This window comes from Mustela putorius, unplaced genomic scaffold (genome assembly GCF_011764305.1).
Source record: "Mustela putorius furo isolate JIRA1106 unplaced genomic scaffold, ASM1176430v1.1 tig00003867_pilon_pilon_pilon, whole genome shotgun sequence".
Taxonomy (NCBI): domain Eukaryota; kingdom Metazoa; phylum Chordata; class Mammalia; order Carnivora; family Mustelidae; genus Mustela; species Mustela putorius.
The window spans coordinates 25,385,601-25,402,366 of NW_025422019.1; the positions used below are offsets into that span (position 1 = coordinate 25,385,601).

General features: G+C 39.0%; 1 pseudogene; it reads right to left on the reverse strand.

Annotated features, from left to right (window-relative positions):
- Positions 1-532: 532 nt before the first annotated feature.
- On the reverse strand, positions 533-1,520 carry LOC101692058 (annotated as a pseudogene).
- Between the last annotated feature and the right edge of the window lie 15,246 nt (positions 1,521-16,766).

Consider the following 16,766-nt stretch of genomic DNA (forward strand, 5'->3'; position numbering starts at 1 on the left):
AACCTATGAAAATATTAGGTTTAGTTCAGCACACATTTATTGAATGACAACAATGTGTTGGCACTGTTGTCCCTAGAATATGTTCTCAGTCCACAAAGGAAATGGGATGGAAGTTCAATCTTTGGAAACCCAGGACATGGTATCTTGAAAATTCGATTGAATCACATCAAGCTGTTTTCATATTTTTGAGATTTTAATAATGTTCTCAAGATTTTTCCCTTTCAAATTTTAAAATGAGGATTTTAAAAAATTGAATCCCAGTGCCTCTGTTTATGAGATACATACTTCAGAAATGCACAAAGCTTAATACAAATGAATGAACTGGGGCATTGGGTGGCTCAGTCGGTTAAGCATCTGCATTCGACTCAGGTCGTGATCTCAGGGTCCTGGGATGGAGCCCCATGTAGGGCCTCTTGTTCAGTGAGGAGGCCTGCTTCTCCCTCTCCCTCTGGCTGCCGCTTGTGCTTTCTCTCTCTTTGTCAAATAAATAAATATTTTTTTTAAATGAAAGAATTTTTGTTGTTGTTGTTAATAAAGTAGAATAACATTTATTTATTTCTTAAAATCTTTATTATACATACTGTATTCATGGAAAACCAAGACCTCTGAAGGAACTCAGACTGGAGATACAGCACGTCTAGCCGAGCTGGCTGTCATGCTGAGTGTGGGACCAGTTACACGGACGCCTTCTTCCCCTTATAGGTGGCCATCATTTTCTTGATTTCAGCAATAGCTTTGCCTGGATTCAGCCCCTTGGGGCAGGGGCTGGTGCAGTTCATGATGGTGTGGCAGCGGTACAGGGAGAACGGGTCCTGTAGCTTGGCCAGGTGCTCCTCCGTGAAGTCGTCCCTTGAGTCAATCATCCAGCGGTAGGCCTGCATGAAAACCGCAGGTCCCAGGTACTGGTCTCCGTTCCACCAGTAGCTGGGGCAGCTCGTGCTGCAGCAGGCACAGAGGATGCACTCATACAGCCCGTCCAGTTTCTCACGATCTTCTATGGACTGTAGATAATGCTGTTTGCCCTCCTGGGACTCGTCCTTCTTCTTCAAATAAGGCTCGATAGATTTGTACTGAGCGTAGAAGTTGCTCAGGTCGGGAACAAGGTCCTTTATCACATACATACGCGGAAGAGGGTAGATTTTTGAGACTTTGCTGAGGTTGGTGTCGATCCTTCGGGTGCAAGCCAGAGAGAGTGTTGCCTCCATTGATGTTCATGGCACAAGAGCCACAGATGCCTTCTCTACATGATCTTCGGAAGGTCAAGGTAGAATCGACTTCATTCTCAATCTTGATTAAAGCATCCAACACCACATTTATTCAAAGCACATTTATTCAAATCAGTTTCGTAAGTTTGCATATGGGGTTTATCGGTAGATGGCAAATTTCTTGATTCGGGGAGCTGCAGTGGCAGCTGCCTGCCCCCCCCCCCCACCACCACTCCGGCAGGCCTGCAGGCAGGCTCCGCCAAGGGCTGCAGCCGGGAACCGGCGTTTCAAGGAGACTCCGAGCACCGCCGCCATCCTGGAAGAATTTTTAAATAAGAAAATCAATAGTAGAGGTAGCAGTCTTGTTTCAAATGGATGAAACAATGGATCCCTTAGAGTAAAGATGAGGATGACCCCAACTTATTCTTCAGTTGAGTTGAGACCACTCTATTTTGTGGTGTTTCAAGTGAGTTGGAACAACTTCGGGCTTTTACTTTAACAGGTGATTTTTTAAAATGTGACCAGAATTCTTCGAGCCCCAGAGAAACAAGCAGCATTTCTCTCTTCCAACGTTTGACTCCATAATCTTTTCAGAGCCAGAACTAGAATTGTTCTGAAGAAAGTGTTTCAAAATTAAGGCAGCTCCAGCCGCTTGTGGCACACACATCTTTGCACATATACTCAGGAAAGACTGATGAGGTCAGTACCTTCTTCTCTTTGGATGTTTGCTGGTTTGCCAGTTTCAAGACTCTCATATTTCAAATCTTCCCTTCCGTTCCTCCCTTTCTTCTTCTCACATCTTTGTCCATAACCCACTCTCTATCTGTCCTGGGAACGCCACTTCATTCGTCATCCCAAGTACACTTGTTTGCTCCCCTCATTACTATTTCTGGCAGAATACTACCTTACGGTCACACTGTCATTAGTCTTCTGTGCTACAAATATTACTGGCTTTGGAAAGCAAGGATACTCTGAAGGTAGGGGAGAAATTAAAAGATGCCTTTCTATTGCCACAGTCAAAGGTACAATCATAGCAACAGGGAAAGTCATGATGCTGTCGAATGTACCAATCAGAGCACCTTCCTGGTTCTTTGAGAAACCAATTAATGTGTATATATAAGCATTCATACACACACACACACACACACACACACACATTCCATACACACACACACACTCCATATGAATATATATATCATTTTCCTCACTGAAAAAAGCAAAGGCAACAATACTCTTCCAAGGACTTGTTCTTTCTGGGCAAAATTTTGTAAGATTGCTATGAAAGAAGGTTGTATATGACAGACAAAGACAAAAAAAAAAAAAAAAAACCCTTGCTTGTTCCAAGAATTTACTGAACGATTTCATATTGTTGAATTCCACCCATTAACACATGGATTTAGATCCTAACAACGACTGACAGACATTTGGAAAGCAAAAGTAAAAGCTGACCTGCAGACAGTTCAAATTTGCCATATGCTTGCTGTCACCGTTAACGGTTTGTAGAGCATCCTAATTCATGCTTCAGCTGACGAACCTGATATGTTTTAAAGAGAGTGAATACCTGTTTCTTTTTCAAATGAGGCATTTTACTTTTCCTTGTTACTCATAAGAATGACAACCTAATAAATGGCTAAGGATAAATTTAAGATAGTTTGAAGAGGGAGGAATAGATTTTGGCACCTTAGAACGGATCGCAAATGTTTCCACCTGAACGGCTGCGCGACTGAGGAAAGTCTCTACCTATCTTCATCAGGTACAATTTCAGAAATAAGAGGAATGTCCTTCAGCATGGCCTAACTGAAATTTGAAACAGGACTTCTTGGCACTTAGAAATCACTACAGCTTCAATTGTCTGTCTTTAAACAAATGGCACAAAACACTGGGACTTTAACCCAATTTTTGCCATTGTGAGAAAGAATTGCATTACTCTGTCATTTGTTTAGGTAACCAAATAATGCATTAACTAGCTACCCTTTCTCTTCTCTCTTGAAACTTCATTTCCTAGGCACTATTACAGACGGAAGAGACAAGAGGAAGAAGTTAGTGTCAGTTGTTTTAAAATTGGACACCTCAGTGCAAACCTACTCATCCTTTCCTCTCCGTTCCTTAAGGATAGGTCTTCGACTTTTCCAGTTTTAATCAGATAGCCCAGATGGTCATGCTCATAGTAAAAATGTTATTAAAGCCAAGTAAGTAAAAATAATTAAGAGATTTACTAATTAATGTTTTAAATATTCTGGATTCTGAGTAAGGGCTATAGAGTGTGTTATACAATCTTCGTCCCTTGTGTTTTTAGCATAGATGTTGGTTATGTGGTAATACTCGATAAATGAATTTTAATTAGTTAGTGAAAAGTCATTTATAAGTCATAATATGTATTCTGCTTCTAAGAGTGCCATACTGATGTCAAAATATTCTAAAACAATTAAACCAACCATCTAAAACATCTATAACCATTCATGGTTTTACAACAAAATATTTTGTGGCTTGCAATTTAAAAAATGTCCCTCTTCACTTATCTCTTCTGAGGACACCGAAGGCATGAATCAGGACAATAAAGAAGAGCTTCCAGTGAGTCGTAGAAATTAAACATGAACATAAAACAAAAATGGCTCAATGGCAGGCCCACGCTGGTTGTCCTACTGACGGACGAAGCCCTTGAAACTATTAAAAAAATGACCCCACAACTCGCCCAACAGCATCTCACTGGATTTTCGCTGCGGGCCCTCCGAGCCCTACCAGTTCTGCCAGAGAGGAAGGCAGGAAGGACGTGCCTCCTCATCGGAAACAAGACTCTCTGTTCCTCTGTGGCAGCGAAAGCCCTGGGCAGCTGGCACCCTTCCACCGGGAGCTACAAACCCCCCTCTGCCACATTGCAAGTTTCCTCAGGCAGCAGATGTCTTGGAGCTGCTGTGCAGGTCTCCAGCTCCACCAAGCCACCTGTACAACAGATTTAATGCACCAGCGACGCTTTTGTTGCCACTTGGGAAAGATTTTTTTTTTTTAATTTAATTTTTCTCTCAACCCCTGTATGATCGCTGGGATTAAAATAGGAAATTCGGCCTTCTATTGCAAAACTCATTATTTAGAAATATAAGGGAGAAAGCAGAGCCCTTCTTCCACTTCTCCCCTTTGCTCCAGCGTCCCCCAGACGATTCAGTGAAACGCATTCACCTTCCGTAGCATTACAATTACATTTTGTTCCTTAAAAATCAACGGTTTCCAAAAGGCAGTTTTCCTGAACCACAACGCAGAAAAGTTAAGTGACTAACTGTGAAACTGCTCACCCTTCTGCATTACTCTGACACGACCAAACTTTAAACTGTGGGTGCCATCCTCTTTGAACATTATCTGGAAAACATTCTGACTTTTTCGGCTGCTAAAGTGATACTTACAGTACCGTTGTGTCTGTTTAGTTTAAAAATGAGGTTGATAACGATAATGCTTTTCCATAAGATGATCTTCTACTTTTTAATGATACCCGTAGTTTCCCCTACATAAATGACTAAATCCTTACAGAATCTCGGTCTTGATTAGCACTCCTGCTAGTAAAATTTCACATACTAAATCAGCACCAGCTGTAGCAAGAAAGAAAGAAAAAGGCAAGTGTAAATGTTCCATATGCCCCACCAAATTGGCATCTGTGTCAGTAACCCTTTTTTTTTAAACTATTGTATACATACATTCTCTTAAGTGTTTTGTTCACAGAATACTGCTAACAAAATTTCTCTGTTGGCATATCAAGGAAGGAGCCTGTCCTTGATACCCGTCAACAGCACAGAATACAACTTCTCCTTCTTCTCTTGTGGTCACAGACACACCTGAGGGTTCCGTTTATGTAAGTGGCTTCAAGTTAGTGAACCTTAATTTTGACATGTGTTCCCTGTAAGTGACATTGTTGTGCCCTTATTAAGTGACTCTAGAGTTGGAGTCTCACTGGCAGCAACACCAAACAGGGTCAGAGACACAAGTGGATGATTTTGGTCAACCTGAAATGTATCTCAGAGACCAAATAAATAATGTGGGGTATGGTGGGAGTAGAAAGCATTTCTGATCAGTCTCATTTGGTCACCCATATTTTCTTCAAATGATGAGATGCCTCAACATAGAGAGATGATATAGATACAGTAGAAATAGTGCTAATGACATATCTAATATACTCTGTTATATCACTCTAGGTGGTTTCCAATAGTTTACCCATCAAGACCTTAGTAGTTGTCTGAAACCTGTTAGAGTCCTTTGAGAACATATTCAAACCATCCATATGAATTCAACAATAGCCATCGGGAAGCTACAAACATAGAAGAGCATACTGATTAAGTGGTTTACATACAAGAAGTATCGCTTGGACATGTCCCAGAGAGCTATCTCATGGGAGGGGGGAAAAAATGTCTTTTCTTCTCTCTTTGGAACATGGTTATGTTGGTGAAGGCCAGCCAACACAGAAAAGAGAACTGCCTACTCTTCTTGGTGATGCCCATGGATCCCTGCTCATACCTTCTCTCACAAGGTTTACTTCATGTTGCTCTCATCTACTTGCATGTTTGCTTCTCTTGATCTGACTCTAAGTTCCTGAAGAATTGAGATAGTATCTGCCTCGTCCTATATCTATCTTACCAGAGTGTCAGAGTTTAGTACATAGCCAATAAAGGTTTGCCCACTTCAACATGGTTAAGGAGAACTAACAGTTTTTGTTCAACCGAAATGAATGGGTTGGTAAACAATTTATCAACTAAGACCAAATAACCTGACTAAATAAGGACAAGAGACAATGGATGAAGATGTCCTTTACTTTTCTGAAGTTTTCCTTCTACATAAATGTCTTTCATCAAGTGTTATCTTAGGGCTCTTCAAAATTAGTGAAAGTTTCGCTCAATAACCATTTTATAGCTAAGGATGAAAATCAGAAGATAGTTTGTCTACAAGTTTCAAAATCACTTTCGATCTTAAGATCCAGTTTACCTAAATACTTAGTGAGAGACTTAGGTCATGTGGGAAAATCCACAACTGTAGTTTATCTTGCTAAGTGCTTTTAAAAATTCATTCTCCTAAAAACATGTAGCTTCTCTTACACAATGGCTTCTCTCCCCAGTACTGTAAGTGATCCAACAAAGCTGCTAGCCACCTCTCAGGGAATTTGTGATAAGAATTCCCATATTGAGAAGTTTGGATGAGATGATCCAATGTTTATATACATGAAATTCAACTGCACTTACCCACCCTAGCGTGATCTTGTAACTGTTATAATGATTGTACGGAACTGATTCTTAAAACATTTGGTCATATTATAGTTGGTGATAGCTGTGGTAAAATTTGTATTTCTATTAATCTATGTGCTCCCGAAAAGTAAGCACAGTTGTTTTTAATCTCTATATTCCCAAATATCAGCACAGTCATGCAGAGTATGCATTTTAAATAAGTACATGAATGAGTACATGAATTTTTGGTTTTGGACAACTGATTTCTTACTCAGTTGTCGCCTTACTTTTAGACCTCAGTCTGTAATCAACATACTTATTTTAATACAGTCATACGGCTGAAAAAGGACACACTGATCGGGGATTTCCCCAAATGACAGACAGGTATAGAAATGAACTTGGGGAGTCAATCAGTCAAGAAGTCCTTTCCAAGAACACTGTGTGTACGTTGTCTTAACTACACTTCTTCGTGTAGAGCCATCAACCCAAAAGAAGAGGGCAACTGGGACAAGCTAAGACTGAGTCAGCCTGGCAGGCTGGCTACTCTGTGTCTGTGTCTATTTAGTAAGTATTTTCGACATCAGCTTTGGTTTCTGATCCAAGGCAATTTGTGAGTATACTGAGAAGACACCATATCATTATACTCTTAAAATAATTAGGCAGTATATGAAAAATAGGGTAGTTTATGCAATGCCTATAAGGAGTTTATGGAAAATGATCATGTTTAGGAGGTAGAGTTGTGGAGGTGGTGACATATGGAATTTTCCTTTGCAGCACTGATCTTCATGTCCCAGGGTGACACTTGGACTAATATGGTCTTCGCGTACTGGACTGATGGGTACCAGTTGCCATTGCCTTTTCTAATTCCATAGTCTTTGCTCACCTAAAGTTACTCATTCTCCAGAGATGCATGCCAGGGTGGTTTGTATGGGGTGCTTGCTTCTTAAGAGGCCACGACCAGGTCACACACTATTTGAAGCACTCCTTTATTTAAGACAACTTTCAAGTGTTTCTTCTCCCTTTGCTATCTATGATTGCCCCATTTCAGTTTGCCATAGAACAGCTGTTTCGATATCCAGCATTTATCCGTTCTCCACATGCATCCAGCCCAGAGGGATTGTTAAGCAGATCATTGTTTTAATTCTGGCTACATTCCAGGTCCCCATTATTAGTGATCCTGTCTTAACATTTACTGTTCAGTTTGGCTCACAGGTGATGTTGATTAAATTGGATATGCCATCTGGGGTAGGTTTTCGTCTGGTAGGCACATTCAAGGATGAGCACACCATGCTTTCATTTTGGTGTGAAGCTTTATGCCACATTTGATGGCATTCTGGACATGGATTTGTGCAACCTGGGCTTGACTCCTAGCTTATTCACTTGGTAGTTGTGTGAAATTGGGCAATCTACTTCACTATCCGGGGTTTTAGTTGTCTAATGAATAGAACAGAGAGAATATTCATTAATTCATTTGTTCACTTAGTTCCTTGTTAATTTTTTAATGATTTACCTGGCAGCCACTTTGTGCCAGATATTAAGCTAGGTGTAGAGAAATCAGAGATAAATAAGGAATCAAAGCTGAAGAGAAAACACCCGTAAACAGAATGATTGCAATACTACATCTGCCATCCACAAAATGTCTCTTTACAAACAGATATGAGCAAAGAGCTACGGAACCTGGAGGACGGAGCAACAAAATGTGCCACCACTAATCAAAAGCGCTCTCAAGAAGGACATCATCATTGAACTGCATCCTAAAGGCTAAGAGCTCCAAATTTTGCTTTTGTACATCCCATCGATTAAAATATCTATGTCAGGATAACACATAATAATTTCATCTCTGTCTATCGGGGGGGAAATATCAAATATGCACAAATTATTTTTTTTTTAAATTTCAATAGTTAATGTAAATAAGCAAAGCAGACTTGAAAACATTGCTACATAGGCTACCGGATTGTTCTGAGAATCAAATGGCATGATGTGTGAGCAAACACCCTTTAAGTGCTGGAGAAAGTTCTTTCAAACATGTGAGTGATCTTGCTTGTCCTGCCTATACCAAGACGCTATCACAGAAAATGAATGTGAAAAAAATGTTGCACATGTAAAACATAGATAATAATCAGAGCAGTAATTGCTAACACGCAGTTTGTTCTTACAACATAATAGGCACCATTCTAAGTGTTTTACATATATTAGCTCATTTAATCCTCACAACAACCAATTAGGTGGGTTCTAGAGGTAAGCCATATAAACAAGTCAATATTGGACCACTTTGACCTACAAAAACGACAGTTTCATGTGGTTCAACTTGTTATTACTCAGCTATATTACAGATGAAGAAATAAGATGCAAATAGGTTAATTTACTCAAGATCGCAGTGTTAGTAAGAGATCATTATTTTTCTTATTATTTATGGACGTTCTGAATCCATTAGCGCTCTAGGATTGCAAGAATGAAAGTCCAAAATGTCTAACTTTACAGAGAAAAATAATTTATTCTAAGGATATGGAATCACTCATAGAGTCCTATACTTTCTCATCACCTCAAGGTCTACACCCTCATTCAAGCTATTATCATTCCTCACCTGGATGAATGCAGGAACCTCCCAACCAGTCCCTGGGCTTCTGCCCTTCCCCTTCCTCAGGAGATTTCAAACCTAATAGACAAATAGATGATATTTAAATGTAGGTCAAGTAATGTCACTCTTCTACTTAAATTTTTCAATGGCTCCATTTCACTCAGGGCCAAAGCCAACATCTTTACTCTGACTGTGTAGAGTCCCTTTGTGACCTGTCCCGGCCACCAGACCACTCTGACCTCACCTCCTACTACCCCCTCTCTCCTTCCCTCTGCTCCAAACACATTTTTTGAAGACCCAGGGCACAATCCCACCTCAGACCTTGGCATCTTTGGGTCTTTCTCCAGATCACCATGTAGCTTAATTCCACATCTTTTTGGATTTTTCTCACACCTGACCTTCTCAATGAGATCTTCCTTTACTCCCCCATTTAAAATTTCAATCTCATCCCAATAGGGAAGCATCCTGTCTTTTTGCCTTCCTAGATTTTTTTTTTTCTCTGTAGCACTTATAATTGTTTCACACACTTTATGTTTGCTGACTTATATTCATTATTGTCCTAGATAACATATTAGGGCAGGGGTATTTTATTACTTTGCATAGGAGATGGCACTTAAATAAATACTTGTTGAAAAAAATGAACGACTGAACTATGGAAAAGTAAAACAAAGAAACAAATAGAATAAAACTAAACAAATTAGAGTCTTGGGGATCCAGGAAGCTCCAACTACTCCCTGTAGTTCAAAAGTATAAATCTTAGAGGAAAGTATAATGGGCATAGCTTAGATCCCATACCCATCTACTGACCAGAATAGGGCAAGGCACACTGAGTCTCTAAAAAATGGTAGGCAAAGGCATTCATTATACTTCTCTTATCATAAGAAGGGGGAATGGATTCTAGTCAAGTAAAAATTAATAGCTATACCACCCAGTACACGTGGTGACTTTCTTGATTGGATGATCTACTTTTGACTACATTTTCTAGGCATTCAATATATCATCTAGTAATTTTCAGAAACAGTAGATCTCCATAAAAGTTTGATTTAAAAATCAGACTCTCCAGTCCAGGCCATCATTGTTTCCATTTTCTTTGTATTAATTATCTCTCTATGGTTCTGGGTAAACTTTAAAACACATTACACATATATTAGAATACTATGCATCTTCTAGAAGAGTTTTTGAATTCTTGCATTTAGGAATTTTATTTTATCTTAAAGAAAATGCAGGAATTATCAGCTTTTAGTGTTTCTTTTATTCCACTCAAAATAAAATGATTATACTACTTTTGCCAATAAGAAGGTAGTATGTGTGGGGTACCTGGATGGTGCAGCTTGTTGAGCCACCGCCTCTTCTCAGGGGTGTGAAATCAAGCCCCATGTCAGGCCCTGCCCTCAGCGTGGAGTCTGCTTGAGTTTCTCTCTCCCTCTTCCTTGGTCCCTTCTTCTCATGCTCTCTCTCTTTCTCTCAAGATAAATGAACAAATCTTTAAAAAAAAAAAGGTAATATGTGTTAATTGGAAAAAAAAGTGAACAACACATAGACAAGTATGTAATGTGAAGTTACCTAGATCATGCCTTACCCTTTGCTTCCATCCTATCCCACAGATATACTGTCTTTTAACATGTGGGATATGTAGTTCCAGTATATTCTTATATCCAGCTTATAAAAACAGAAGAGCATACATACTACTCTATAAACTGCATATTAGAGAAATTAAGATAATATACATTATTCTACAACTTGCATTCTTCACTTTACATGGTACCATGGACAGCTTTTTGTGGCATATCGGTCTACTGTATCTTATTCAAAGGTCATATAGCGTTCTATCACGTGAACGTGTCATAACTTATTTAACCAATCTTTTCATAATGAATATTGCTATTAAAACCAAGGCTACAACTGACACCATTGTATGTAAATGTTCATTTAGGGTAAAGTCCAAAAAGTATAATAACTGAATCAAAATGTTGAACTATTTTATATTTTGATACATGTCCCTAGATCATACTATAGAAAACTTGTCACAGCATACATTCCCATCAATGATACATGGTAAAGTTCACTTCTTAACACTTAACCATCGTTTGTCTAGTATATTTGTCTGTGGAATCTATTAATTTGTCTGTGAACTCTAGACTCTAGGTACCAGAGCTTATACAGTCCCATCCTCACAGGTAAAGGGAGATGAGTCCAACAAATTAGAGTGACCCAGATTTCAACATTTTCATGCAGACTGGATCCTATCTGAGGTAGACAGATGGAGGCAGAAATGTACTATTTAGATACACAGCATTAGCCAGCAATGGCAAGTACAGGACACAGGCACTTCAAGCCCACATGTTCTGGCCTTTGGCAGACAAAGATGATTCCAATGATCTGAGGCCCCACCTCTGAGTCCTTCACAACCCAACCACTACAAACTCATTGAGTACACAGATCAGGTATAATATATTTGCCACCCCTGAACTGAACTATTGGTTTTTCCAGAAAAATGGAGTTCAGAAGATACAGACTTCTCACCAGATGTATTTTAGGGGACAAGGGAGGTGAGGTGGCATCTGATTAGTGCCTTTAAATCCATTTTTTAAAAGCGTTTCCTAATGTTCAATAGTATCGAAGATGTGAACAGGTGGAAGCCTAAAGCCCTATTGTGATTTGTGGGTACCCCTAGTGGCAAATGACAATTAATTGTTGATTCAAAAAGATTCTGGTCAGAATCTTGTTGATGTTGGAGACAAAAGCTACCAGATAGCAAATACATTCATTTGATTTCTCAAAACAATTAGAAATTCTGTATTTTTTGTCTAGTATATTTTCAGTAGTATATTTCTTTAAATAGTTATAACATAATCTGCTGTCCCAATTTCAAATGTCCTTAGGATTATAAGGGCACCTTGGTGGCCCAGTCAGTTAAGTTTCTGCCTTCAGCTCAGGTCATCATCTCGGGATCTCTGGGATCAAGCCCTGCATCAGGCTCCCTGCTAAGTGGGGAATTGGCTTCTCCTTCTCCCACTGCCTCTTCCCCCAGCTTGTGAGCGTTCTTTCTCTCAAATAAATAAATAAAATCTTCAAAAAAATGAAATTTTTTAAATGTCCTTGGCATCATATTAGTAAGGACAATCACGGCTAGTTGCTATAACAAAAAAACAAAAAACAAAACAAAAAAACAACACACACACACACACACACACCAAAAAAAACGCAAAACAAAAAACCAAAAAAACCCCAAACCTCAGTGGATTAACACAATAAAATTTATTGCTTGCTCCTCAAAAGTCAGAGAGTTTTCCTGGGTGCCTCTTTCCAGTGGTGACTACAGGACCCAAGCTCCGTGTATCATGTCATTCCAACCCAAGACCTCCATTGTTACTTTCAAAGGAGAAGAGAAATTGTGATAGATCACAGAGATGGTTTGCCAGGCAGTTCCAGAAGTGTTTTATCTCACTTCCATCTACCCCTGAATGGCCAGGACATAATCACATGGCCCAAACTAAAGGAAGCTGGGAAATGGCATCTCCTTGCCCAGAAACAGGAAATGGGATTGAACAGCATCCAGGCAGGCAGTGTCTGCCACAGGTACACAACCAGGCTCAAGAATTTTAGTAGTCTTTGTAAATCTAGCAGCAATACATACTTCTTAAAAATTTGAAGGGAAGACTGCTTTGGTGTCTTTCACTGGGTTCTTTATGCCATACTATTCTTCATTCTTGGGGATGAAATTGTATTATGTGTGTGACTAAATTCATAGATTCTTAGACCTGAAAACTAGGAGTGATCTCAAGAAACTTAGTTGAATTCACCTCTTCAGGCAGGTAATAGTCTCTCCAAACCCTCTCAACCTTTTTTAATCACCAAGAATACCTTGAATTACTGTTCTCCAAAGATCTCATGTTTAGAAATAATTTGTCTACTAAACCACATTTATGGGGCAACAGCATTCATTTTTACTATGTGTTACTAGTCAGAAATGGATAAAACTACAAATCAGAAGTTCCAAACAGAATGTGGATACTAGTCTTACACTGAATCGGAGAAAAAAGCCCACCAGATACAAAGAAACCTGGACTTCCGGGGAGCCTTTGTGTTATCTCAGTGTTCTGGAAGAAACTGTGTCCTCTGCCAAATTCCTATGTTGAAGCTCTAACACTTAATGTTACTATATTTAGAAATAGGGCCTTTAAGCAGGTCATTTAGGTTAAGGGAGGTCCATTAGGGTATGCCCTAATCCCGTAGGACTGGCATTCTTATAGGAGGAAGTTCTCTCTGCATTCACACACTTCAAGAAAGTCCATGTGATAATACAGCAAGAAGGTGCTGTCTGCAATGCAGGAAGAAAGGCTTCCCCAGAAACCAACCCTACTGGCACCTTGAGCTTGGCCTTCTAGCCTCCAGCACTGTAAGAAAATAAATTTCGATTGTTTAAACCACTCAGTGTGTGGTATTTTGTTATGGCAGCCTGAACAGAGTAGTATACTCAATTAAAAATTTTGTACATCTTTCAAATGTGAAAATAGATCTCAAATGTTTACTCTGCCATAGTCACTTTTAGTTAGGAACAACTGTATTATCATCCTGTGTTTGGGGGTTTTGGTTTGTTTTTTGTTTTTTTGTTTTGGGGGGTTTTTAAAATTTTTTTGTTTGTTTATTTTGTTTTGTTTTGTTTTTTCAAAGATTTTATGTATTTATCTGAGAGAAAGAGAGAGTAAACATGAGCAGGGTGTAGGGCAGAGGGAGAAGCAGGCAGGCTCTCCACCGAGCAGGGAGTTCAATGTGGGACTCGATCCTGTGACTCTGGAATCATGACCTGAGCCAAAGGCAGATGCTACATGATTGTTCTGTTGTAAAGAAATTTACTTCAGAAGCAGTAATGTCATTTTCAATCTCTTTTTTGCTAGATGCGACTCTGTATATCCAGAGCTGTTAACCAGAAAGACCTAGCTGCCAGAAGAATGAGCTCCATAGACGTGTGATCCTATAAGATTTGGTATTTGTGGGTTGGCTGGTTCTTTAATAGAATGTCCCATCTTCTGGTGATGCAAGTTTGATCTGTACCACCCTCTCAGGCCATCTTCATATATATGCACACATGTATGCTAAAGGATGTTGAAAGTGTCAACCCAACCACTTATGTTTAGATCAGTACTTATGTTTAGATCTTTTATCCTACAGGGTAGGATAAAAGAATCCTGACAATTCAATAAACATTTCAATCTGCCGTGGACAAATCATTTCCCCATTCCTCTTCAAGGCAAGAATCGGGACATACAGGTGAAGGAAAAGTTATGAGGCACAATGCCAGCTTTTTTTTTTTTTTTTTTTTTTTTAAAAAAAGCTCAAAAGCATGTTTTGCCATGAAGGTACTAGTCGAGGGCACTTGCCGGTGGTCCTGTCTCCCTCCCACTCTGCACGGGACTCTCGTATGTGGACCTGGTGAGTCTGCTTCTCTGTGACCAACAGAGCCTTAAAGAACATGAAGACTGTTGGAAAGCAGGATTTAGCATCCCCATTTTAATAATAAATACAAACACACACTTACCCAGTACGGTTTACGCCTGCCTGTAACAAAAACAGCTGAACAGATTGTGATGAAATTCAGAGACTGACAGTCTGACAAAAAAATCCCTTTTTGTCTAAAATCTGGCTTCCATAGGTTTTTGCAAATCTAAATATTTGATTTTGCACTGGAAAAGGAGCCAGTCTTATGTACAATTTATAAAATAAATGTGTAGATACATGTTTAAAAATCTCCAAATTTTGTCAACACATACTGTCCAACTTCAAAGACTTTTCTCCCCCATTTTTTTTTTTTCCCTATGACTTGGGTGTATTTTCCTAGTGCCTTTTAAGGCTTTAACTATATTTATCTAATAAGAACCCTTTTGCAAACCAGTGTTTCAATAGTGATTTAACAGTAGTTTCAGTGTCAAATTGCCCTTTCCCCAGCAGGGAGTTTTAAGCCTTGCTGTATTGTACTTCCAAGACTCTCGGGAGCTGGAGTTGGGAGATAGAATATTTTCTTTGAAGTTTGCCTTTCGCTACACACTGGGATGCAAACAAGCTTCAGTTACTCAGCACACAGCGACCAGGGCGAAATATTGTACCAAATTTTCTAATTATGTCTTTGCGATACTTGCTCCATGAGGTTAGGTAAAAACAGACCAGAATCAATATAAAAGTCCTTGTCTAAACAGGACATGTAGACCTTGAGACATTCTGTTTATCACTTCAAAAGTCCTCTGGCAAGTCATAATTGCAATAAAAATAACTTAATGAAAAACTTAAAGATAGTTCTGATCGATTAACATACACTAAAGGTACTCATTACACCAGAGATTTATATGACTGGATTATATATGCATGTGACGTTCCGGATTCAGGCAGATATATTTTATCCCTATGCGTGTGATGGTACTGCTTTTATGGCTTATGAATTGTAGCAATTCAGCTGCCTTGATGCTACTATTCCTATAAGGGGTTTCTTCATCATTTTAGATCCTAAAAATGAGAGCTTCTCCTTTTATAAGATTTCGAAAGTTTATGCCTGATTCTTTTCTTTCTTATTAATGCTACAGAGAGAGAGAAACAACAACAATAAACTGCCAAGGAGGCATCTTACCCACTAGAGAGAAGTAAAGTGCGGAAAAGCATTCAATGACTCAATAAAAAGTATCACTAACTATTCCCCACAGGAATTGCAAGCAAATCAGAAGGGCCCAGAGAGTCAGGCATGCCCACGGAGGCCTCCTGCAGTTCTGAAGAGCTGAGGAGCTGAGGGAAATATTTTTTGTTTCATTACACAAATGTAACCATTTCAATATTGTCCTAAAATTTAATTAAGGATTTTGATGTATTTTAAGTTACGCATTTACAGCAACATCTAGAGCCATCCGTATTGTAGGAAAGGGAAGACGGAGGGATTTCAGGAAGTTGTTTGAGGTCTTCTAGTGGGATCATTAGTGGTGCAGTAGAGAAGGGAGAGAGACTTCGACTCATGACAAAGTTGACACTCGCAGGATGTCCTTGACAGCAGCTTTAGCTAATAAGGAGAGTCAGCTCTGCTACAGGCACCAGATTGCATCCTTGCCTTCCTTGTGCTGGGAATTTCTAACAGAGCATGGAAAAGAGGGTAAAGAAACATATACACTAATAAAGCAACTTGTAGACATCTTGTATCCTGGAACTTGGAGTAATTTTCTTTTTCTTCTGCATACTTCTATTATTCTAACATTATACCATTTATACCTGCTCATTATATATAATATAAATAATATATATTTATTATATATAATAATATATAATATAATATTTATTACATATATATTATTTATATTATATATAATGAGCAGGTATGAATGATGTCATCCAAAAAAGTATACCAGAAGCAACTAAAATGTCCTCCAGTAAGTGAATGGATAAATTGTGATATATGCAGACGATGGAATATTATTCAGCACTGAAAATAAGCAAACGATCAAGCCATGAAAAGACACAATGGAAATTTTAGTGCATATTACTAAGACAGTAAAAAATCAGTGGTTGCCAGAGATGAAGAGAGAGGGGGAATGAATAGCAGAGCACAGAGGATGTTTAGAACAATGAAATTATATGAAACTACATATGTATGATACCCGTGATACCATATGATACTACAATCATGGATACATGCCATTATACATTTGTCCAAACTCATAAAACATATACCACCAAGAGTGAACCCTAAGGCAAACTATGGACTTTGGGGGATTATGATGTGTCAGGGTCGGTTCATCAGTGGTAACAAAC